The sequence below is a fragment of the Lithobates pipiens genome, unplaced genomic scaffold (genome assembly GCF_037356315.1).
Source record: "Lithobates pipiens isolate NorthernLeopardFrog02 unplaced genomic scaffold, aLitPip1_a1.2 Scaffold_27, whole genome shotgun sequence".
Taxonomy (NCBI): domain Eukaryota; kingdom Metazoa; phylum Chordata; class Amphibia; order Anura; family Ranidae; genus Lithobates; species Lithobates pipiens.
This window is the reverse complement of record NW_027507788.1, coordinates 115,899,392-115,924,416: the sequence shown is the minus strand read 5'-3', so window position 1 is coordinate 115,924,416 and position 25,025 is coordinate 115,899,392. Positions and strand designations below refer to the sequence as shown.

The following is a 25,025-nucleotide window of genomic DNA, read 5'->3' as shown; positions in this document are numbered from 1 at the left end:
TATCCAAAAACATATTAACGTAACATAACGAATATAACAGAACGAAATGATGTATTTTACAAATGACAACGAACCGAAACGAAACGAAATTTTCCATTGTGCACAAGTCTATAACTCGGTACTAACATTTATATGTAAAGCAGATCCAGGGAAAATCTGATTTGCCTCTCAGGGGATCAGGAAGGATTTTTTTTCCCCTGCTGTAGTAAATTGGAGCATGCTTTGCTGGGGTTTTTTGCCTTCCTCTGGATCAACTGTGTGTGAAGGATTGTGTATATGGGATTGTAATTTTTATTTATTTTTTGGTTGAACTAGGTGGACTTGTGTCTTTTTTTCAATCTAACTATGTAACTATGCAAATTGGTTAACAGGGGTTACCAACAGGAGGTTATTAACCAAAAGGAGAAATTGTTTTTGGTTTCATCCCCTCCAAGGACACCCATCATTTATTAACTGCCTGAGGTACACAAGCAGGCCCAGACTGGCCATAGAGCACACTGGGGCTGTCTCTTTGTTGATCTAGGGATGTCTCTTTGTTGGTCTAGGGATGTCTCTTTGCTGGTCTAGGGCTGCCTCTTTGCTGGCCTTGGGCTGTCTCTTTGCTGGACTGGGACTGTCTATTTTCTGGTATGAGGCTGTCTCTTTTCTGCAATGGGGGTGTCTCTTTGCTGGATTGGGATGTCTCTCAGGATGAAAGTGTGAACCCAGTCTATGGCATGCCTTAAGCCTTTATTGTAAAGGGTTTATATTTTTACCACATCATCCTCAAACCTACATAAAAAAGACCTTCTTGTGACTGCATTGTATTTTTTAAATGGTTTGATATTGGTGTATGTCCCCCATGGCATTGCCCAGCTTTTTTGACAATTGTTTGGCCTAATAGCAATGACCATAATTTTCAAACAAGATTCATCCTCCATAAATTTCGGTGGGCTTCACTGAATTTCAAACAGGCTTTGCCAAGCTTGCTGCAAATTAAACCCGAGGCAGATTTTGTCATCCCTAGTGACGGCATTGTTCTCCACCTTCTATCCTACCTGGTTGCCATTGTGAACCCTGCAGTAAGGCTTAACTGTCGTAAAATAATAAGTAGTGATAAATCATACAACATCTGACATCTGTATAAAATAGCGAGCAATCATAGCCACTGCCCATTTTATTGCAAAGTTACCTTAAATAGCCTTGATGTCATTTCATGTAGTTCACAATTTGCACCACTGAATGAAATGTTATTTTTAGCTCTGCAGGCATAGTTTTCAGGGGCAATATTTCTTGGTGGAGTAAACACTGATTGCTTGAACAATAACAGACTTAATTCCTGTAAAAATTCGGAAATTGGACCCTTCATTGCCATTTACCCAACAGTGCAGTGATTCGCATCTAAAGCCCAAACTGTGAAAGCTGTCCATTTTTTCCATAGATACCTTTCCTGGTAGTAGTTGTTTTCAAGTTGTAAAAGATCAAAATGTCTTTGGACATGTAATCAGTAAACAGATATTGCACAAAAACTACAAGCACAGCTAGACCACTGGCATCAGCGCTATCATCAGGATACAGGGTTAAATAAGGAGAGCATTTGAGTCTAAAAAAGAGTTGATTCAAAATGTCAGCTGCACAAAGCATGGTTCCTTTCACCTCGTCAGTTTTTGCTGCTTCTTTGGACCCAACATTTCCCATAGATCAACAGCACAATGTCTTTTTTTTTTTTTTTTTTTTCAACAATTGTGTGTCCCTTTCCTTGACTGGCAATGTGGTAGCTCAGTTAAAGTAAGGTCTGTATATATTTTTTTTGCCCTCAGAAAATATATGTCATTGTGGTTCTTTTATTTTACACTTCTTCATCGCTGCAAAAAAAAAAAAAAGGGTTTATCTTCCGAGAGTATTTTTTCGCAGAACATTTTTGTTGTTCACATTATTATTATTATTATTCAGGATTTATATAGCGCCAACAATTTGCGCAGCGCTTTACAATATGAGGGTAGACAGTACACTTACAATACAAATCAATACAGGAGGGATCAGAGGGCCCTGCTCGTTAGAGCTTACAATCTAGAAGGGAGGGTGCACATATTAAAGGGTATCTAAAGCCAGAACTTCTTTTTACTATTTTTAGTTAGAAAAGTGAAGGGTTAAAACTCTTGTCAGGTTTTTATTGCTGTCCGTTTCTCTAGGAGAAGTTTTCTCTTCAATGTCCTCCTTTTTTGCAGAAGATCAATAAGAGCCGGTTCACACAAGGGCAACGCGACTTCCAGCGTGATTTTTGGAAACGACTTGGACACGACTTAAGTATGAATAACAGCGTGACTTGGGGCGACTTACAACATGACTTTAAGTCGCCCCAGGCCAGGCAACTTTGGCTGTGGCCAATCAGAGAATAATCAGCTCTCGAGGGGGAACCCAAATTTTAAATAAAAAACTGGCATGGGTTCCCCCTCCAGGAGCATACCAGGCCCTTAGGTCTGGTATGGATTCTAATGGGAACATCCTACGCTGAAAAAACGGCATGGGGGTCCCCCCAAAATCTATACCAGACCCTTTTCTGAGCACGCAGCCTGGCTGGTCAGGAAAGGGGGTAGGGACAAGCGAGCGTCCCCTCCCTCCTGAACCGTACCAGGCCGCATGCCCTCAACATGGGGGGTGGTTGCTTTGGGGAAGGGGGCGCCCTGCGGCCTCCCACCCCAAAGCACCTTGTCCCCATGTTGATGAGGACAAGGGCCTCTTCCCGACAATCCTGGCCGTTGGTTGTTGGGGTCTGCCGGCAGGGGGGGCTAATCGGAATCCGGGAGCCCCCTTTAATAAGGGGGTCCCCAGATCCTGGCCCCCCACCCTATGTGAATGAGTATGGGGTACATTGTACCCCTACCCATTCACCTGGGGAAAAAAAGTGTCAATATAAAAAAAACACAACACAGGTTTTTAAAGTAATTTATTAATCAGCTCCAGGTTTTTTTTTCCAACTTTGGGGGTTCTTCTTCCGACTTCTCCACTCTGTTTTCGGGCTCTTCTCCCGGTGCCCGGCCTCTTCACCTGCTCTCTGGTGTCGTCTCCCACTCTCTGGTTCTTCTGCTGTCTCCTCCATTATCTTCTTCCAGCTCTTTTACTAGCGGAGGAGCCTGGTCTCCTCTGTCCTCCTTCCCTTCTCTCTTCTTTCTTATTCCAATGTTGACACGACGCTCTCTTCTGATGTAATGGCTTGTACGACGTGCACGGCGACTTATATAGGTATGGGGCACGGTCACCGGGTGATGTTATGCGGTGACGCCGCCCCTTATGATGTCACAGTCCCAGCATGCCCCGGGACTTGACGCCAGAAGAAGAAATTTGGAAGAAGATACCCGGAGCTGATTAATAAATTACTTTAAAAACCTGTGGTTTTTTTTTAATGGACACTTTTTTTCCCCAGGTGAATGGGTAGGGGTACGATGTACCCCATACTCATTCACATAGGGTGGGGGGCCGGGATCTGGGGGCCCCCTTATTAAAGAGGGCTCCCGGATTCCGATAAGCCCCCCGCTTGCAGACCCCAACAACCAACGGCCAGGGTTGTTGGGAAGAGGCCATTGTCCTCATCAACATGGGGACAAGGTGCTTTGGGGTGGCTTGCAAAAGTATTCACCCCCTTGACTTTTTACCTATTTTGTTACATTACAGCCTTTAGTTCAATGTTTTTTTCTCAATCTGAATTATATGTGATGGATCAGAACACAATAGTCTAAGTAAAATTAGAAAAATATATACATAAAACTATTTTTCAGAAATAAAAAAATGATAATTGGCATGTGTGTATGTATTCGACCCCTTTGTTATGAAGCCCATAAAGTGCAACCAATTACCTTCAGAAGTCGCATAATTAGTGAAATGATGTCCACCTGTGTGCAATCTAAGTGTCACATGATCTGTCATTACATATACACACCTTTTTTAAAGGCCCAGAGGCTGCAACACCTAAGCAAGAGGCACCACTAACCGAACACTGCCATGAAGACCAAGGAACTCTCCAAACAAGTAAGGGACAATGTTGTTGAGAAGTACAAGTCAGGGTTAGGGTATAAAAAATATCCAAATCTTTGACGATTCATAGGAGCACCATCAAATCCATCATAACCAAATGGAAAGAACATGGCAGAACTTCAAACCTGCCAAGAGACGACTGCACACCAAAACTCGCAGACCAGGCAAGGAGGGCATTAATCAGAAAGGCAGCACAGAGACCTAAGGTAACCCTGGAGGAGCTGTAGCATTCCACAGCAGAGACTGGAGTATCTGTACATAGGACGACAATAAGCCATACGCTCCATAGAGTTGGGCTTTATAGGCAGAGTGGCCAGAAGAAAGCCATTACTTTTAGCAAAAAACAAAACGTTTTGAGTTTGTGAAAAGGCATGTGGGAGACTCCCAAAATGTATGGAGGAAGGTGCTCTGGTCTGATGAGACTAAAATTGAACTTTTTTGCCATCAAAGAAAATGCTGTCTGGCACAAACCCAACACATCACATCACCCAAAGAACATCATCCCCATGGTGGTGGCAGCATCATGCTGTGGGGATGTTTTTCAGCAGACGGGACTGGGAAACTGGTCAGAGTTGAGGGAAAGATGGATGGTGCTAAATACAGGGATATTCTTGAGCAAAACTTTTAGCACTCTGTGTGTGATTTAAGGCTAGGATGGAGGTGCACCTTCCAGCAGGACAATGACCCCAAACACACTGCTAAAGCAACACTTGAGCGGTTTAAGGGGAAACATGTAATTGTGTTGGAATGACATAGTTAAAGCCCAGACCTAAATCCAATAGAAAATCTGTGGTCAGATTGCTGTTCACAAGCACAAACCATTCAACTTGAAGGACCTGGAGCAGTTTTGCAAGGAGGAATGGGCAAAATTCCCAGTGATGTGGCAAGCTCATAGAGACTTATCCAAAGCGACTTGGAGCTGTGATAGCCAAAAAGGTTGCTCTACAAAGTATTGACTTTGGGGGGGGGGGGGGGGGGGGGGGTGAATAGTTATGCACATTGACTTTTTCGGTTATTTTGTCCTATTTGCCCTATTTGTTGTTTGCTTCACAATTAAAAAAAAAAATCTTCAAAGTTGTGGGCATGTTCTGTAAATTAGATGATGCAAATCCTCAAACAATCCATGTTAATTCCAGGTTGTGAGGCAACAAAAGATGAAACATGCCAAGGGGGGGGGGGGGGGTTAGATATTCAGTGTAGAATGTATTCAGTCAGTACAGGCAGTGTATTTATATTTTTATATATATATATATATATATATATATATATATATATATATATATATATATATATATATATATATATATACTGTATACAGCCCAGTACATACTCTGCATTTAGTGTAGATTAGATATTCAGTGTATAATTCAGGTCTGGTATAGATTTTAAGGGCAACCCAGAGCCATTGTTTTAAAATTTTTTGGCGCAGGGTTCCCCTTAACCACTATAGCCCTTGGCTATATAAGAACTGTCAAAGCAAAAAGATGGCAGTCTCGGGGACAGCTTTTTTCAGGACTGTTGACACCATTACTGAAGATGGATGGCCATCACGGGACACTTTTTTTTCTTTTTACTAAAGGAATTGTCCAAAACTGTCTCATGTCATTTTTACTTTTTTGCCACTTTTTTGGGTGAATGGGTAGGGGTACAATGTACCCCTACCCATTCACATGGGGGGGGTGGGATCTGGGGGCCCACTTGTTAAAGACCTGAAGGGCCTGGTATGGATTTTGGGAGGGATCCCCGTGCCATTTAAAAAAAAAAATATGTTTTTTTTATATGATTTTTTATGTATATTGCCGTAAAAACGAAAACACATTACAGCCGCGAGCAATTTTGAATGACATTTTTCCTTTAGAAATTTAATTTTGCTGTGGGACTGTTATGAACATGGGAAGAATGCGCTACTTTACAGGCAGACTAAGGGGACCCCCCCCCCGCACGATATTTAAATGAATATTCAATTTTTATTCTTTCACTTTAAGCATTATTAAAATAATTGCTCCTGAAAAAACAACCTATTTTAAAACTTTTTTTTTACATTGATACATGTCCCCTGGGGCAGGACCCAGGACCCTAAACACTTTTTTTGGTAATAACTTTCATATAAGCCTTTAAAATTAGCACTTTTGATTTTTCATGTGCGTGTCCCATAGACTTTAAAAGTGTAGGCGTGTTCGCACAAATTCTTTGCCTGTGCGCATGTTCTGCTCCGAACCGAGGGGTGTTCGGCTTATCCCTATTAGGGATATAGGGGAGATTATCACATAAGGTCTTCCACCTTTTCTTTACAATTGTGGTTATTTTTGAAACCGGAAGTTGAACTGTCTAGAAAATGGAACATGCCCTCCCGTTCCCTCCTCTTCTCCAATTTTTCCGAGCTCCAAAATAGTTAAATCCAAATGCTTTAATGGATATCCCTGGGATAAAAATATATTCATCATTAATAACTTTGCCTGCTTTTTTTCCAAATAAATGCAATTCTTTCAACCCCTAAAGTGTAAATAAACCCCCCTATTGTTTTCAGCCAAGAAAGCTGCCATATTTGCCTCTGTTTAATCTACAACTGCCATGATGCTGCACATGTGATTAGCTATGGCACCAGACATTGAATGGTTTGACAGTTTGGTTGAGAGCCCAACCAATGGGAGTGTTACATTTCCAGCCCATGCCGGAAATTAAACTGTTTTATGGATGGGTTTACTTCCGCTTTTATAATTGTGACTTGGGGTTGGCTTTTTAAGGATACTATATAGAAATTTTGGAATCTAAGAATCAAGTTCTTACTTAAGACTTATTTTCACTTTAAATCGTTTGGACCAACCTGGCCAAAATTAACGATTTCTTTATTATTAGATGTACCGCTGTCAGCACTGTATAAACTATATATAGCATCAGCTAAATACAGTATACAGCGTTGGGTTTTAGCAGTGGTATGGGCACTTCCTGTCTACTGTTGGACTGAGTGCTGCCCAGCCATTCACAGGAAACCTTGTATTTGATCATAAATACAAGAATACAAGACATCCTCTGATTGGCTGAGGTGGTGAATGTTGCCATCATCTCCACCTCAGCTGATCAGAGGAAGCCTTGTATATATTGATAAAAATACAAGCCTTCCTGTGACCAGCTGATCAACACTCAACCTGACTGGGTTTTGTTCCAGCTGCAGATGTGAAGTCCCTGTACCCCAGCTGGAAATGAGTGATGTACATTGCATGTAGCCAATACTAAATATAGTTTACACAGCTTTGATGGCGGGTGCTTCTATTAGTAAAGGAAATAGTTAACTTGAAAAACTAAAACTATATAAAGTTAAATAAACATGGAGTTAGGCTTCAATAAAGAGGTCAGTCATACGCTTATGATCCTGTTTGTAAATCATTGGATTAATAAACAAAATCAGTTCTTGATTTTAATGTACAGTCAACCTAATAAGGGGGTATTTAACAACATAAGACACACAATTCTAAAAGGGTTGAATGAGGCCCTGTCCAACTTGACATTACAACATTTTTTTCATAAAAATTAGGCTTAAATATAAATATAATTTGCCTGGTTCCTTTAAACCTCCAATTCATCCAATTGTGGATAGATTTGTTGTAGAAGTAATGAATGATGTGGGAGATTTGATGCAAAATTTTTGGAAAGGCAAAATATAAAGTTTGGATGTAAATTTAAAAGATGCAAAATACCAGGAACTTGTTATTCTTATCCATGAAACAGCAATCATTAAAGCAGCAGATAAGAGAGGGGCAATTGTGGTAATGGATTGAGATTTTTTAATAATTGGATTTGTGTGATGGTTTATGATGTCTACTCTTATTATAAATTAGACAATTATCTTGCCTTGACATTCAACGAAAAATAATGGGATTGGTCAAAGCCCTGGGGCGGGTATAATAGCAAGCAATTTGACTAAATTCTTACAAGAATGTTTTCCAGTTACTCCTGTACTATATACATTGCCTAAAGTTCAGAATAACTCAGTGTACCCTCCTGGACATCAAATCATATCAGGAGTTGACTCATTGTTTATACCCTTAGCTTGATATCTAAAAGCTATTTTCACACCATGTGTCCATGCAGAAATTATATATTAGGATGTGAAAATGTTTCTTTGAAATTACCACTACTTGTCCTCTGGTAACTCTAAATGTGGAAAGCCACTATACAGCTACACCACATCAGCAAGCACTAGAGACAAGTGCTTACTGTCTGAAAACGTATTCAGATTTTTTTTAACCACACATAGAACATTTCTGTTGAAGTTATTATGTATTGTGTTAACCAGTAAAAAGGATTGAATGTTCCATCCCATGCATGACATTCCTTCATGGAGGTCAATGAGGAATTGTTGGTCTACATAAGTGAATTGTTACAAATATGTGCAATTTTCTGTGTAAGCTATATAGACAGTAACATTTGCTTTGGATAGGTCCTCCTTTGTCCCTACCAAAATTAGTTGAGTCTCGTGATAAATATCCCATCAGGTTGACAGTACATTCAAGTCAAAAACAGAATTTTTTTGGATATGAGGACTTACAGACAGTAGGATAAACTTGAAAATGATCTCTTTATTATATCAACAGACAGAAATGTGATTCTTAAGGGCCATACACACGGGCTGAATATCAGGCGGCATCTGGCTTAATAGAAACCGACTCACATTTAGCTTGTGTGTAGGGATGAGCTTCGAGTTCGAGTTGAACTCATGTTCGACTCGAACATTGCCTGTTCGCCTGTTCAGCGAACAGTGAACAATTTGGGCTGTTCGTGGCAAATTCGAAAAGCCGGAACACCCTATACAAGTCTATGAGAGAAATCTAAAGTGCTAATTTTAAAAGCTAATATGCAAGTTATTGTCCTAAAAAGTGTTTGGGTACCTGGGTCCTGCCCCAGGGGACATGGATCAATGCAAAAAAAAGTTTTAAAAACTGCAGTTTTTTCAGGAGCAGTGATTTTAATAATGATTAAAGTGAAACAATAAAAGTGTAATATTCCTTTAAATTTCGTTCCTGGGGGGAGTCTATAGTATGCCTGTGAAGGGGCGCATGTTTCCCATGCTTAGAACTGTCCCTGCACAAAGTGTAATTTCGCAAGGAAAAAAAGTCTTTTAAAATCACTTTCCATTGTCGGCTCCCATAATACAGAGAACACTCAATGAGTGTTCTCTGAATTAGCCGACAACTCATTCATTGATAAAAAAAAAAAAAAAAAAAAGCGTGGGGGTTCCCCTAAATTAAATTACCAGGCCCTTCAGGTCTGGTATGGATATTAAGGGGAACCCCGTGTCAAATTAAAAAAAAAAAATTGATGTGGGGGTCCCCCTAAATATCCATACCAGACCCTTTATCCGAGCACACAACCTGGCAGGCCGCAGGAAAAGAGGGGGGACGAGAGAGTGCCCCCCCTCCTGAACCGTACCAGGCCACATGCCCTCAACATTGGGAGGATGCTTTGGGGGTCTGTGACATGTCCCCATGTTGATGTGGAGAAGGGCCTCATCCCCACAACCCTGGCCAGTGGTTGTGGGGGTCTGTGGGCGGGTGGCTTATCAGAATCTGGAAGCCCCCTTTAACAAGGGGACCCCCAGATCCCGCCCCCCCTGTTTGAAATGGTAAGTGGGTACAAAAGTACCCCTACCATATCACAAAGAAAGTGTAAAAATGGTTAAATAAGACAAACACACGTTTGAAAAATTCCTTTATTAAAAATAAAAAAAATTAAAAAAGATTCCAGCGGTGGTAATCCACTCTTGCTATCCAGCGACCGATGATCATCTTTCCGGGGTCCAGCGATGGCTGATCTGATCCAGCGACGGGTGATTTTCAGTCTAGCGCTGTCCATACATCCATCTTCTGTCTCCACTGCGGAGACACTGCGGGGATCCCAGCGCTGACGTTTCTTATATTAGGAGGGCGGGGCCACCCGTCACCCGACCCCGCCCCCTCTGAAGCTGATGAGGGAAGCCATGGGCTTCCCCAGTGACGTATGGGTGACCCCGCCCCCTTTGATGTAATGCAGGTGAATTGTCGGCTATTACGGGAGCCGACAATGGAAAGTGATTTTAAAAGACTTTTTTTCCTTGCGAAATGACACTTTGTGCAGGGACAGTTCTAAGCATGGGAAACATGCGCCCCTTCACAGGCATACTATAGACACCCCCCAGGCACGAAATTTAAAGGAATATTACACTTTTATTGTTTCACTTTAATCATTATTAAAATCACTGCTCCTGAAAAAACGGCCGTTTTTAAAACTTTTTTCTGCATTGATCCATGTCCCCTGGGGCAGGATCAGGCCCCCAAACACTTTTTAGGACAGTAACTTGCATATTAGCATATGGTCAGAACACAATAGCTCAGCAGTGGAGATTGCTGTCCTAACATTGATTTGTTAGTACAGCAGCTCCTCCGCTCTTCAGCTTTTTTTCATTCGCCCTGCTAGGTTGAATGAAAAAAACTACTAGTGCGTACCAGGCTTTAGATTCCAAAGCTTCCATACAGAATTCTTAAAAAAGCTACCCCTAAGTAACAATTGGCAAGGATCAAAACGATTGTGTCTGATCCTATGAGACAGTAAGCAAGGCTAATAATTATAAGTAGATAGATTTTTATCCCTGGGTTATCCGCCAAAGCTTTTGGATTTGATCACTCTGGAGCTGGGGTAACATAGAGGGAGTAAAACTAAGTAATGGGGGGGACACATTCTATTTGTGACACAGTTCAATCCCTGGCCCTCCAAAACAGCATGCATTGCACAGAAAAGGTAGACGATGTTACAGGATAATCTCCTTTATGTGCCTTAATTCTGTCCAAACTTGTCAATCTCTCACAAATGAGTGCCCTCTATAGAGAACAGATTAGTAAAAGCTGATGTTTGTTTAGGTAAAGTGAATAATCAGAGATTATTATGTGAGAGGAAAATTTGTACTTTTCCTCATCCTGAATTTGGACACTATAGAAAGTTTATTAAGGGATACGGTCTATCATCCTCAGACAGATCTCCTAAAACATTCAAAATAATTTTATGTGGAGTTCAGACTATGTGGTCTATTTTATCAAATATATGTGCAATTTATTTATTGAGTTTGTAGAGGAGGCAGTTGCGTTTAATTGTTTAGGGTGGTCATGTAGTTTCTCAATTGCTGTTCCAAATGATTGATTTGATTCTGCTGTTAAACGCGAGGTGATAAGTAAAATTATTATCAAAAGGGGCAGCTTTTTGGATTAAAAAAATGTAATGTTTTCACTTGCATGAGCTCAACTGGGTTATGAATTATCATGTATACTGCCATTTGTCATCTGCATCTATATGAATTTAAATGTATTTTATATTATTAGAGGAATATCTGCAGCAACAGTGGAACGTTTTTGTTTTGAACTTTTTTTTGTAATACCTGTTTTTATTGCTGGGTACAGTATGAGCCTTTAACGGGGAGAGTTGTCATTTCTGGTCAAGATCATATATATATATCAATATATATATATATATATATATATATATATAGCGCACTACTCCCTTGGGAGCTGCAATGTTGTTCATTACCTTTTTGTCAGTTAGCCTCCTTTCTTCCTTCCCCATGCAATTTAACACACCAAACGACTTTAAGCTTCATAATGTTTTATTCTGGGGTAAATCAATAGATGATGTAGTAGATGATATGAGATGCCCCGTTATCTTATCATGTTGGTAAGTTGCATTTCTTTCTCCTGGTGACTACCTCCTGCTCTCAACTTATGCTCAGTTAGAACTTAACACTTCCAGTATGGACAGATCACCACCACTCTGAATAATGCGTTGAGTTAGACTACAAAGCCACAGGCCACACTGCCTATTTCCATAACTATTGTTGTCATACTTCCGTCAAGTCCTGGAATTTGTGCCTCACTGCAGTCCTTGGACGCATAGTGTGTACATGGAATAGCACTACTGGTTTGCACTCTCTTTCCTCACTCCCAATCAACAGTCCATGTTACTCACAGAAAGCCGGTTCCCAGTTTTCTCCGTCCACTTGACTTCTACTTCCTCCTCCTTTGATGTCCGGTGCATCCCCGCATGGGATGCACAGTCTTCATTAAGTTGCTACATGGTCATTATTGACTCTCCAGGGACCAGCTGTGGGTCCTCTGGACACCTACTCCTCCGGTTATCCTCTTCTCTCTCTGAACTTCCAGCCTCCCTGAGCATGTGACCCCCCTTTTTACATGAGAGACACCTATTGACCAAAGAAATTAACCATTGGTCAATTCTTTCACATGGATTTCCTGCCACTCAGACCTTCCTCTCTGCCCAGTCCTGCCCACTGTCCAGCAAAGGAGGTATCCCTGAGTCCAAGTGTAGGCGGTCACACCCCATTCTCCACTAACACTCCCAACCCCCGAATAAACAACCAGGCCTAGGAAAAACAACCAGGCCCAGACAAATTTACCTACATCTAACCTATTCAATTTTTTAATTTTTTTAATGAAATGGGTACAAAAGATGCACTTTTGTCCTTTGGGTTTTTTTTTTTGTTTTGTTTAACACATCTACTAGAGGCTATAACTCTCACCAAAAAGAACAACTAATAATAAATAATAATGGAAGCAACCCCACAATATCCCACAATACCTAACAAACACAAAACTATCTTTATTCTTATGATTGTACCACAAAACTCTAATCCACAATTGAAAACAATTAAAATAATATTAACCCCTGGGAGTAACTGATGAATAGAATCCCTTTTAGATTGTAAGCTCTAATGTACAGGGCCCTCTGATTCCTCCTGTATTAAAATTGCATTGTAACTGTACTATTTGCCCTAACATAAAGCACTTTGCAAACTGTTGGTGCTGTATAAATCCTGTATAATAATATCATAATAATAGCAATCGGTAATAATCGAAAATCAAGGAATTATATAAAAAAAAATACACAATTTTAGGAGTACTATAATCCAGAAACTCACTCAATGTATGTAAAAAATATTAATTAATTTGACTACTCATATGTTCCTCTTTAGGTAGGATCCCAAGGAACAGCAATATATAATTACAATAAGGCAGTTTTATGATGATCCTGCTGAAATGTGAGCTAGAGGTCAATTCTAAGTGGACTATGGGCCTCGTGAATTCTGGACTATGAAATATTGCATAGAATTGCATGTAATTGAATTATGGAGTGGAAATAAGCTGAACATTAACAATAAATCAAACAGGCATTTATTCAAAAAGGTTCCAACAACTGGCACCCTTGGCTATTGGATCTTGCAACATAAACCTGGAAGGGATAAACCACCTGCATGCTATCCATATAAACATGTGGCTGAATTCTTTCAAATGCAGTCATAGTAGCAAACTCCATAAACATTTAATAGCAGACATTACAATGGAGGTATCACTTCATATGCTGTAAATACATGTTTGGCCAGATAAGCCCATTTAGTTAGCAAACAACCCTCCCTAAAGCTTCGGAACACTGTGATTGAAGCTGTATAATTATAGACAACAGTAATCTTGTTACAACAGTATTGTAGGAAGAAACTGCCCTGGTAAGGAGGACACATATGCTGATTGTGCACAGTTTGCTCCCAGCTTGACAAAGAGCTAGATACCGCACACCACTAGCTCAACAGGTGGAGAGGAATGTGAATGGCCTCAGTCTGGAACTCCTCCTAAGCCACGCCCCTCTGATGCATTTCACCCCGCCCAATAAAGCAGCCAGTATGACTCCTGGATAGGCTTCAGGCCTAGCAACCAGGAGTTACTCGACACACACACACACACACACACACACACACACACACACACACACACACACACACACACACACACACACACACACACACACACACACACACACACACACGCCACAGCCCTAGGCGGGAAGAACCCCAGTCAACTGACTCCTCCCAAATAAATAGTCTATCCCAGCATGCATAGCAGCCAAAGAAACTCCTGCTGATTGGCTATGACAAGTTATTTACCCATCACCTTAATTCACTGTAATCCATCATTCTAATGCCAAAGGCAACAGTGGCACCTGTTGACAGAAGAGAGAGAGACTACAAATTCAACTCAGACTTAGGACAGAAATCAGTGAATCAAAACTACCAATTAGCCAGGCTAGTTACCACCTAGCACAACTAGATTTATTAGCAGCCCTGTTTAAGACCAGAGTGCTACATATGCATGACATTTCTCCAAGGTGTCATGCAGGCAGCAGGCAGTGGTTAAGGTGTGTGCTCCTGACAGGGCCGGTGCTACCACTAGGCGGAGTAGGCAGCCGCCTAGGGCGCACTACCCCCCAGGGCGCAGCCACGGCCTCTGTATCATGCCTCCAATCCCCCCGATGTGTCCTGCTGAGCGCCCCGCTGTTCCCTCGCTCTCTTCAGAGTAAAAGCTCACAGCGCCGCTTCGGGACTCCTTTGCTCCAGCCTGTCCCTCTGGAGCGGCGCTGTGTGTTTTCAGAGGAGGGGCTGGGCTTGGTGGGGATCAGAGCATCGAGAGGTGCAGCATCTGTTAGCTGACCTCCCGGCCAACGGGGACACCAGAGAGCAACACCACCCGCCCAGTGCTGAGGAGAACCTGGATGTGATGGTTGATGAAGCAGAGGTAAGGAAGGAGGGTGGACCCTCCCTATCTACAGCGAGCTGTGTGTGGGGGATGGGGGGTGAGTAGTGCAGGAAATAGGAGTCAGATAGGTAGATCAGTGTGTGTGTAATGGTCAGGTTAGTCAATGTATGTGTCAGCTAGGTAGGTCAGTGTGTGTGTGTAATGGTCAGGTAGGTAGGTCAGTTTGTGTGTGTAATGGTCAGGTAGGTAGGTCAGTGTATGTGTCGGGTAGGTGTGTGTGTGTGTGTGTGTGTGTGTGTGTGTGTGTGTGTGTGTGATGGTCAGGTAGGTCAGTGTATTGTGTCAGGCAGGTAGGTCAGTGTATTGTGTCAGGTGGGTCAGTGTATGTGTAATGGTCAGGCAGGTGGGTCCATGTCTGTGTAATGGTCAGGTAGGTCAGTGTATGTGTAATGGTCAGGTAGGTCAGTGTATTGTGTCAGGTAGGTGTGTGTGTGTGTGTGTGTGTGTGTAATGGTCAGGTAGGTCAGTGTGTGTGTAATGGTCAGGTAGGTCAGTGTGTGTGTAATGGTCAGGTAGGCTAGTGTATGTGTCAGGTAGGTAGGTCAGTGTGTATGTGTAATGGTCAGGTAGGTCAGTGTATGTGTCAGGTAGGTAGGTCAGTGTGTATGTGTAATGGTCAGGTAGGTCAGTGTATGTGTCAGGTAGGTGGGTCAGTGTATGTGTAATGGTCAGGTAGGTCAGTGTATTGTATCAGGTAGGTGGGTCAGTGTATGTGTAATGGTCAGGTAGGTCAGTGTATTGTATCAGGTAGGTGGGTCAGTGTATGTGTAATAGTTAGGTAGGTCAGTGTGTGTGTGTGTGTGTGTAATGGTCAGGTAGGTGGGTCAGTGTATTGTGTCAGGTAGGTAGGTCAGTGTGTGTGTATTGTGTCAGGTAGGTGGGTCAGTGTATGTGTAATGGCCAGGTAGGTGGGTCAGTGTATTGTGTCAGGTAAGTGGGTCAGTGTATGTGTAATGGTCAGGTGGGTCAGTGTAGTGTGTCAGGTAGGTGGGTCAGTATATGTGTAATGGTCAGGTAGGTGGGTCAGTGTAGTGTGTCAGGTAGGTGGGTCAGTGTATGTGTAATGGTCAGGTGGGTCAGTGTATGTGTAATGGTCAGGTAGGTCAGTGTATTGTGTCAGGTAGGTGGGTCAGTATGTGTGTAATGGTCAGGTAGGTAAGTGTGTGTGTGTGTAATGGTCAGGTAGGCTAGTGTGTCAGGTAGATAGGTCAGTGTGTGTTTGTGTAATGGTCAGGTAGGTGGGTCAGTGTATGTGTAATGGTCAGGTAGGTCAGTGTATTGTATCAGGTAGGTGGGTCAGTGTATGTGTAATAGTTAGGTAGGTCAGTGTGTGTGTGTAATGGTCAGGTAGGTAGGTCAGTGTGTGTGTATAATGGTCAGGTAGGTCAGTGTATTGTGTCAGGTAGGTGGGTCAGTGTATTGTGTCAGGTAGGTGAGTCAGTGTGTATGTGTAATGGTCAGCTAGGTCAGTGTATGTGTCAGGTAGGTGGGTCAGTGTATGTGTAATGGTCAGGTAGGTGGGTCAGTGTAGTGTGTCAGGTAGGTGGGTCAGTGTACATGTAATGGTCAGGTAGGTGGGTCAGTGTAGTGTGTCAGGTAGGTGGGTCAGTGTATTTGTAATGGTCAGGTAGGTGGGTCAGTGTAGTGTGTTAGGTAAGTGGGTCAGTGTATGTGTAATGGTCAGGTAGGTGGGTCAGTGTATGTGTAATGGTTAGGTGGGTCAGTGTATGTGTAATGGTCAGGTAGGTGGGTCAGTGTGTGTCAGGTAGGTGGGTCAGTTTAGTGTGTTAGGTAAGTGGGTCAGTGTATGTGTAATGGTCAGGTAGGTGGGTCAGTGTATGTGTAATGGTTAGGTGGGTCAGTGTATGTGTAATGGTCAGGTAGGTGGGTCAGTGTGTGTCAGGTAGGTGGGTCAGTGTATGTGTAATGGTCAGGTAGGTCAGTGTATGTGTAATGGTCAGGTAGGTCAGTGTATGTGTAATAGTCAGGTAGGTCAGTGTATGTGTAATGGTCAGGTAGGTGGGTCAGTGTGTGTCAGGTAGGTGGGTCAGTGTATGTGTAATGGTCAGGTAGGTCAGTGTATGTGTAATGGTCAGGTAGGTCAGTGTATTGTGTCAGGTAGGTGGGTCAGTGTATGTGTAATGGTCAGGTAGGTCAGTGTATGTGTAATGGTCAGGTAGGTCAGTGTATGTGTAATAGTCAGGTAGGTCAGTGTATGTGTAATGGTCAGGTAGGTCAGTGTATGTGTAATAGTCAGGTAGGTCAGTGTATGTGTAATGGTCAGGTAGGTCAGTGTATGTGTAATGGTCAGGTAGGTCAGTGTATGTGTAATGGTCAGGTAGGTCAGTGTATGTGTAATGATCAGGTAGGTCAGTGTATGTGTAATGATCAGGTAGGTCAGTGTGTGTGTAATGGTCAGGTAGGTCAGTGTGTGTGTAATGGTCAGGTAGGTCAGTGTGTGTGTAATGGTCAGGTAGGTCAGTGTGTGTGTAATGGTCAGGTAGGTCAGTGTGTGTGTAATGGTCAGGTAGGTAGGTCAGTGTGTGTGTAATGGTCAGGTAGGTCAGTGTGTGTGTAATGGTCAGGTAGGTAGGTCGGTGTGTGTGTAATGGTCAGGTAGGTGGGTCAGTGTGTGTGTGTGTAATGGTCAGGTAGGTGGGTCAGTGTGTGTGTAATGGTCAGGTAGGTAGGTCGGTGTGTGTGTAATGGTCAGGTAGGTAGGTCAGTGTGTGTGTAATGGTCAGGTAGGTAGGTCGGTGTGTGTGTAATGGTCAGGTAGGTGGGTCAGTGTGTGTGTGTAATGGTCAGGTAGGTGGGTCGGTGTGTGTGTAATGGTCAGGTAGGTAGGTCGGTGTGTGTGTAATGGTCAGGTAGGTAGGTCGGTGTGTGTGTAATGGTCAGGTAGGTGGGTCAGTGTGTGTGTAATGGTCCGGTAGGTGGGTCAGTGAATGTGTAGTGGTCAGGTGGGTCACATATTGCAAAGGGGGTGGAGTCATGGGCAGAGTCAATGGGGGGAGCGGCAAAATGAGGTTTCGCCTAGGGTGTCAAAAATTCTTGCACCAGCGCTGGCTCCTGAACTGCAAGGCGTTTACATGCATATCAGGGTTGCTGTCAGTAAATTATGAACAGTTTGTAAAATCCGTTGTTTTTGCATCTGTCCATGAATGTCCGTTACAGACAAGCAGTCTGCGTATCCGTAAAGGACATTCACTAACATGCAAAAATGACGTATTTTACAAACTGTTCCCAAATTTACTGATAATTGGCAACCCTAATACATACATATACACACATACTATGGCCAATTTACACAGGAGCCAGCTGACCTTCCAGCATGTTTTTGATGTGGGATGAAAAGTTCAGAATCCAAAGTCTTACAGCAGACGTGAAAAACAAAGAGGTGCAGCAAAGAATTTTAAAGGGTTCTCAACCCATGTCCCCCCCCCCCCCCCATAACATCACCTGCTGGACACCAGCATCATGCCCATGTGTTACATTGCCCTCTTTGTGAAAAGCAAATTGCCACCCTTCCCTAACGAGAGGTTAAATGGGAAGGTTTTATTATTTACCTATTCAACATAAGTTAACAATGATATACAACCTGTATATAATGGCAACATTTTTTTTTTTTTTAAATGAATGAGATGGAAGCTCTGGGAAGATTTCCATATAGAAGGTTTTGTACATGTGTCATCATCAGTGCAAGTGTGCAAAATTTGCTTCTTCACTAAGGGGGGGGGGGGGGGGTGCCATGTTACTAAAGGTTGTCCAATTCCAAGCACTGCAGCTTATGATCAGTTATGGCATTTATTGTTTGTGCAATGTACACTCTACAGCTTTGTGTAGTATGAATCATTTAGGAAACATTTTTGTATGTTATTTTTAAAACAAGTTGTAATGTAACGTTGTAATAGATCACACCACTTCAATAACAGAGTGTTCTTAGGATAGAAAGACAACACGCGTAAGAAAGGCAGATAGCTGCTATAAATGGAACTTTTAGCCATTAAAGCAAAACTGCTTTAACTACTTAGTAAAAGTACACACACATGACACCATGGGCTGGAACAGACTTCCATGCTGTACTTTCCTAGGCAGATTGGTTCCCTCCCAACCAGGCCCGTCCACTATTGTAAACTTTAGATAGGTGAGGAGAACATACTCACTTTTAATAGTTCACTAAATCCATGGAGGACTGCAAATATCAGCCCAACTTAGCTACATCTTCAATATGGAATACAGAGAAAAAGGAAAAAAATTGGTCTACTAATAATGCATGTAATAGATATTGCATGGGGCTGACCTCTAACCTCTATCACAGTACATATACCAAAATGTGGGTCCCTAAAGATTAGTGACCCAAAGAAAAGTGTGGCTCGCTGAGGACCACCAAAATCTTCACAGTAAAAATGTAATTTATTAAAGATTATAGAAAACTTGGTTTCATATTATTTACAAGATGCACCTATAGATCACTAGAACACGCTTGGCAGGTAATTCAAACAGACCACCCTTGAAATAACCTTGATGTGTCCACTGTTTTTTTTTTTGGGTCACTAATCTTTAGGGACCCGCATTTTGGTATATCTTCAATATGGAGTCCAGTTTTGGTCACCACATTGTAAACAGGAGAGGATAAAGAGAAGGCAGCAAACTAGGGATTTGATTGTGGGGGAAGAAGAGAGAGGAGGCAATAAGACCAGATTGTGGAGGGGGCAACGCTATGGAAGTGGAACTGGATAGTAGGTATTTGGGCAGGAGTTTAAGAGATTGGGCTAAAGACTAGGAGAGAAATATTTTTATTCAAATAATTGATATGACTTCCTTTGGGGGACACAGGAAAGACTTGTTTTCCTTCTGTGTGGCAACATTATTAACTATTGAACAAATTATACATCTACATGGAAGCAGATACATCTGTCCGTTAACTATGCAGACACTACTTCATGCTTTATAATGCAAAACAATGTTTTTTATTAAGTGACCTAGATCAGCCTGAGTTGAATTGGATGGAAATGTCATCTATAGGAGGCTCTTGACCTTGCAAGCTTGTAACTGGGGCAACAATCTAAGCAGAATGTTACTTTACATGAAATACTCAGGTCCTTCAGTTGTCTGATTGTGGTTTGATTGTGTCTGTATGGTCAACCACCCTGTGTCTATAGGTACTCTACTCTTTTATAATGCATTCCACAGGTCAGTTTGATGGTAAATAATGCACTCTTTATGCTTATTATTTTATCTAAATACTGGTTAATCAAGAAGGCTCAAGCTTGCCTTATATGTGGCAAATTTCAGGCACATTTTATCACTTTCAAATGACCAGGAATGCCTGAAATCAAGCAATGCATCCCAAGTATGATTGATCACTTGAATTTGAGCCAATTATTAACTGTGATATAAATTGACAACTTTAATACAGGTTTATGAAAAAAAAAATGATTAGAACCAGAATAAACTAAGCCAATTGCATCGAAAATGAACAGATTTCTCTGCTAGGTTCAATCAAGGAAATTTTGTTCCCATTCCCTTGCACTTGGTCAAAACCACCAATTTCTGTTCAAACAGGATTTGATTGCAGCTTGACTGAAAATGGTTAAAAATGCAAGAAATCTGCCACCTGCAAACAAGGCAGATCCCCGTTCTGACAGGGGTCAACATGGAGGTCTGCTGTTCCTAGTGATCAGGAACAGCAATCTGTGTTGTTCCTGTCAGCACTTCCCCCCCACACAATAAGAAAACACACTGAGGGAACACATTTAACCCTTTGATCGACCTGATGTTAACCCCTTCCCTGCCAGTGTCATTTATACAATAATCAGTGCATTTTGTTAGCACTGATCACTGTATTGGTGTCACTGGTCCCCAAAAAGTGTAATTTAGGGTCAGATTTGTTCGCCACAATGTCGCAGTCCTGCTTAAAATTGCTGATCACCGCCATTACTAGTAAAAAACATTAAAAAAATTAAAAGTCCATAAATGTATCCTGTAGTTTGTAGACGCTTTACCTTTTGCGCAAACCAATCATCTGCATTTTCATAATGAGTCCCAGTGATATGAATGGTTCAATTGATGGCAACGAGGTTCAACTTGTCATGCGATTTGGAACTGTCAAATCACATAAAAAGTTGCACCGGTGTGAACAGGGGTTGAGAGTTGCAGTGTAGAAGCTTGCTGGAAACAGAGTATCTGTTCATATATTCATAACAAATACAAATAAAAAAACAAAATACAATCAATAGCTATACAAATGACAGCTTGTAAAAGGATTAGGCTGGGTTCACACTGGTGCGTCTTTAGACGTCGCTTGTGAATCACACCACACTGCTGTACAGATCATACTATGTCTGTGGCAGAATTTGCATCGCATTCGCACCAAAATGGTGCGGGACCCATTTTTGGTCTGCATTGGAATTGGATCGTATGGGTGTTCACACCCATACGATCCGATTCCTGCACCATTTGACAGTTTGCACTGCGATATGCAAACTGATCTGGGGTTGTCATTACCTTTCTATTGAAACCCGCACCAGTTAGCATAGGGCAGTGTGAACTGCCTGTGAGTTCTATGCAATGCAGGAATCCGCACTGGAATTGCGCTGGTTCCCGCATCGCGCTGGAGTGAACCACCACTTAATCTGCAGGCTGTAAGCAAATTCTAATTAGTGGTAAGCTGACTACAGGCTGAGCTAGGCTGCCTCTTTTGTCAAGATAGGAACCCCAAAGCTGTGAACAGAAAAGAAAAGAGAGAGGGGCGCCAAGCCAACCATAGTGTAATAAGATACCCTGCTAAATCAAAGCTGAATGGGATAGATGTTTTTTTAACACCCGGGTGCTAAAAAAAACCCATGCGATCTGATTCCTGTCCGAATTGACAGTTCACACGGCGATATGGGAACTGATCTAGGAGTGTAATTAACTTTGTATTGACACCTGCAACAATTTGCATAGGGCAGTGTGAACTGCCTGCAAGTTGTATGCGATTCGGGAACCCATACTGGATTTGCGTGGTTTCTCGCATCGCAGCAATGTGAACCAAGCCTAAAGGGAAATGGGGATAATTGTTTTTTACTTTTGTATTTTTTAAACATTGTAACATCAGTTTTACCTAGAGGAGCACAATGAAATAATGTAAACCATGTTACTTTGTTCTTGATTGTTAGACTGAGACCTGCAACTGTGATTGACAACATGACCATAGAATTACCTGTGCTCAGGTGCATGCTATTATTTTTCATGTGGAACATTAACTATAATTCTCATGACACAGGCAGCTGTGCTTGAAACACAAATTGTATTTGTCTAGTAGGGCATTTGAACTCATAGAGATGTTGAGATGCTGGACAGCTTTGGTAATTACAGTTACAATCTGTTTTCCAACCCATTTTAAATTTATTTTAAATGAATACACTGAAAACCAATGTACAGGACACCAGGGATGGGTCCTGGAAGAAAGGCATGTGTCCCCATTATTTGGGTTGTGGTTCCTTTAAAAAGGGACGACAAGAAACAGGAGTACTCAGGGGTTCTTACCCATGCAGGGTGAAGGGTTTCAGGGTAATCCAGTAGAAAGGGGAAAACTGATTAACAGTTTTCCGAGGATTAATAAGGCCAGATATGGGAATTCAGGGGCTTAGAGAGATTTGGGGTAAAAAGAACCTCCAACCCAGATTAGGGATACTTTTGTCCTGAAAGGGTTAACCCACCTGCAAGAGAGTGCTGAAAAGGGCAGTAAGCAGACAGCAGATGTCTGTGAGGTATTGAATAGAACAGGACACAGTTGTGAGAAAGATGTGGACTGTTTGGCTACCGAGACTGTGCCCTATGGCCCCTTTTCTGGAACCCACAGAAGCTTAAACCCTTGTGTGGGACTAGGTTATACTGGCAGTGAGCCATAGTTTTGTTTTCTGTATATCAGAGTTATGGGCTGTTTTTGTTTGGTATGTTAAAGGAAAATAAATTTTTGTCAGGCTATTTTAAATACTGAAAAACTGTTTGCTTTACAAAATTGTCTGGCTGGTGATCCGGAACCCTATAACATCACACCAAATACACTTAACCAATTCAGCTCTTTGGGTGTACTATGTACGTCTAAAGAGTGAACCTTTAATCACAAGCTGATGGCTACAGCAGCAGCCATCAGCCTATGTGTGTTTTGTTCAGCGACTGGCTTCAAATTGGAAGTGAGACGGCAGCTCCATAGCTGCCGATCTATTTCACAGAGCTGGCAGCACAGTGAAAATTTCCATTAATAAACAGTTGCACAAATATCATGTGAATTTTTTTTTTGCAACTATCACCTTTTTATTCTACAGGGCATTTGCTTTCAAAAAATATATAATGTTCTGGGGGTTTAATACATTTTATTGCCAAAAATTAAGATTTTTACATGTATGTGAAAAAAAAAAAATTGCTCTGGAGCCAAACTGGTTAAAAAACGATATTTAGGAAAACAAGTTCTGCAATTTTAGCAGACTTCTGTGTATATGAATAATTTCAATTGTATGTATTTTCTTCTCAACAAATGATTTTCCAGCATGCAATAATAATAATAAAAATAATACAAATTGGGATTATAATAAACAATGCTCAGATCTTCATGTAAAAATGCATTGCCAATAAAGAAGGAAAAAGTCTACAAAATGTGTATGTAAAGCCAAGTCATTTTATTTAGCTTTATATAGAGTAGGGAATGGTTCAAGTTCCTGTCCTTTATATTTTGTTGTGTCCCATCTAGAAGATTTTCCTTCACTTCCTGTCCTAGAAATATAACAGGAAGAGGAAATCTCTCAAAAGTGAGTGGATCTCTCCTCTTAAGCAGGTGTCACTAATGGAAGATTTCCCCTACATTGTGTTCCTGAAATTCCCCATTCATTTTTGTCTTACGAACAATGCCCACCAGGACAAACAGAGTGGGCGAAACTGCTTAGAGGAGATTCATACAATGATAAAAACTTGACAGAGGTTCTAATCTATCCCTACTCTATCAAAAAGTAAAAAAAAGTTTTGAGTTTTACATACACTTTAATTGTTCTGAGCGAGTACATTTATTTAGTGGAAAAATCAGTGAATAGAAATTCAAAACGTAATTATTAGTAGTAAAAGGTTAAACTCCCTATCAGGTTATTTTTCCATCAGGAATTTTCCATCACTTACTGGCCGGAAGACACAACAGGAAATGCAAAGAAATATTTTGAAGGTTATAATAATTCCCATTTTAGACATTTGTCACAGGAAGATTGGAAGATCTTCCCTCACCTATTGTTTTGGCCACCACTTTAAAATTGTTGTATTTTGACTCACTTTTTGTCCCGTGACGGTGGTCACCAGGACAAGATGAGGGGTGAATCTCTGCAGCGGGGACACAGACAACAATAAAAAAAAATTGAAAGTCTTCTGTTCTCTATCCACTAGATCTAAAGAAAAAAATAAAAAGTCTTCATGCAACAGGTAGACGGCCTGCTTGGCACAGTGCTATACTAGAGAGATGACTAGATTATTGACATCTTAAATGGTCTTGTCAGTTGGCCAATACCAAACTAGAAAAGGAATTTACATTGAGTACAAATGTCATTATAGAGCTGTAACTTCAGTACGTACCTAGAAACTAGGGGTTCTCAAAAATCAAGTTTCTATGATGCATAAAACTGTATTTTTATAAAATTGCTGATTCCCTATGATCCAACTCAACTTTCCGTCTACAATTGGCACCTTTACAGAAACATAATAGCTGCGTGAATTATAAATTGTTCTAAACTAGGTTAGCAGGTTAATGTAGCTAAACTTCACGATACTGCATTACCCAACCTAGTAAATTTTGACTGGTTATTAGGTTATGTTTCAGTATAACACACAGTATTATATCTATAAGTATAGCAGTAAAGAAGAAATTCAATGCTATGATATACAGTTAGCTACTGAGTTCTATAAGGTTACTACATGGTTCCACTTGGTCACATTCGGCCTCACCTTCTTTATGAACGCAGTTGGTTGCAGTTAGAGTTCAAACTCCTTAATTCCATTTAACTTGTCTTTGGCAGAAATCAGGGCAAAGTGAAATATCACAAGCCAGTGCATATCCCCAGATCCGTGAACTGTCAAGCAAGGGTCTGCGTAGCAAACACAGACCCAAGATCTGCTCTTCCCCCAGGAATCCTAAGCTCAGGTTACAGATGGGATAAATATAGCTGCTGACTCTGTGCCCTCTGTCTCAAATTCTAGCCTTTCACGGTAATTAACCACTGGTCTTCCAGACTGAGGTGCTCAGCTAATTAGTACAGAGGTAATTAGCACCACTATACTATCATTATAAGAAAAATCAATCAATCGAAATTATTTTAATGTGTGTTTTATTTCTATGTTATAATTCTATAGGACTCAGAAACTATGTTG

At 41.4% G+C, this 25,025-nt stretch overlaps 1 protein-coding gene across 1 annotated transcript in view; it reads right to left on the bottom strand.

Annotated features, from left to right (window-relative positions):
- Positions 1 to 24,762, bottom strand: part of LOC143934082 (ubiquitin carboxyl-terminal hydrolase 2-like) — a 162,501-nt gene extending 137,739 nt beyond the window's left edge. Inside the window, exon 1 of the mRNA XM_077457388.1 lies at positions 24,603 to 24,762. The gene's annotated coding sequence lies outside the window, so the exon portion shown is untranslated. The remainder of the gene's footprint in view (positions 1 to 24,602) is intronic.
- Between the last annotated feature and the right edge of the window lie 263 nt (positions 24,763 to 25,025).